Source organism: Selaginella moellendorffii, unplaced genomic scaffold (genome assembly GCF_000143415.4).
Source record: "Selaginella moellendorffii unplaced genomic scaffold, v1.0 SELMOscaffold_51, whole genome shotgun sequence".
Lineage (NCBI taxonomy): Eukaryota > Viridiplantae > Streptophyta > Lycopodiopsida > Selaginellales > Selaginellaceae > Selaginella > Selaginella moellendorffii.
Window position 1 is genome coordinate 924,002 of NW_003314312.1, and position 1,572 is coordinate 925,573.

Consider the following 1,572-nt stretch of genomic DNA (forward strand, 5'->3'; position numbering starts at 1 on the left):
TAATTCACTCTAATATATTTTGCTCCACACCAAACTAAAGGTTCCAAAAATGAATACTAAAGTGCATCACTAATTTAAATAACCTTTAATAGAGGCGATGCAATTGCTAAAAAGTAATTACAATCATTAATATGTCTAAATATATATTTGAAAATGTCTAGGAAGAAGCTCTAATCTGCATGAGTGGCTACACTCAAACCATTATACCATTGCAACACCATTCTTTAGAAAATGTGAGAAACTTGTATAAATGTTAGATGTCATCCTAAGAATCATAGGTTGTAATTACCGTAAAGTGATTGAACTAATGGTATACATTATCTCCATGACATGATCCTTATGAAATAACTTTAGTTAGATGTGAGGATTGGCAACAAGAGAAAGAAAAAACTACATTACACATCATAAATGTTATTATTAATTGAGTTTGATTGTTCAATTGCAACCAAATAACAACAAGTAATTGCACCAATTATTGCTCTAGAGTTAAAGAAGGAAGTTGCTACTTTGCCATAAAACTGAAAAAAAAAAGAAAAAAAAATTACAAAAAAATAGAGATCTAAACAATAAAAAAGTTAGATCTCAAACACTCCTCAAGGGTAATTAAATATACTTTTCTTTTCCAATAATGTCAGTGTATAGATATTATTGATGATTGTTCCTATTTATAGTTTGCCCCCCTCCACTCTAAAAACATATTGCAAAGAATATATTGATGCAAATAATATATACAATTACTATAATGTGAACTTTATGACTATTTCGGAGATATATCCAAGTATTATTATGCATTTCTAGATAAAGGATTCTCAATTCTCATGGATTTTTTCTAATCCTTAAACTACTAAGTAGATGAAAAATATAAAGTATACTCTATCAATTTACAAACCTTCGTGAGAAATGTGATACTCAAGATAGATTATATCTTTCAATACAAACATGCACTTCAATTGTTTTAGCTTCAAATCAGCTTTTTGCAATTGATCTAACATTTTATGGACATTATAAATGTGCTCCCCCCACATCCCCTTCAAGTGGATCAAGACACCATGAATAAACTTAGTAAACACCTCTCATATTGCAAAAAATTTTATTTGTCATTCATTAAAAAGTTGTTAAAGCATTGTTTAAACTTAATATCATTACTAATAATTTGTACAAACTAAATAATATATAGAAAGTAGTATTGAAAACATCTTTCTCAACCATTAGCACTTGTTACTATCTAAAAGCAAGATTTAACTTGGTGAACTAACAACTTTTCCTCAAATAAATGCATGCAAATTTTATTATATATCAACCACTAGATGCTAGAATAAACTAGAATAAACTAAAAAGTGTCTAGGAAGGTTTATAAGCTATGGAAATGTTTATAAGTTATAAATACAAAATTAATTTGAAGGAATAACAACTGTTAAATGGTAAAATATTTTAGAATATTTAGGTATATCCACTAACACCCCAATAAAAAATTGTTGCATTTATAAATGGTAATCTAAGTTTTAAAAGAATCTATATTTTTACCTTCCTTACCATGATTCTGAAAAATTTGTAACTATTTGAAATTCCTAC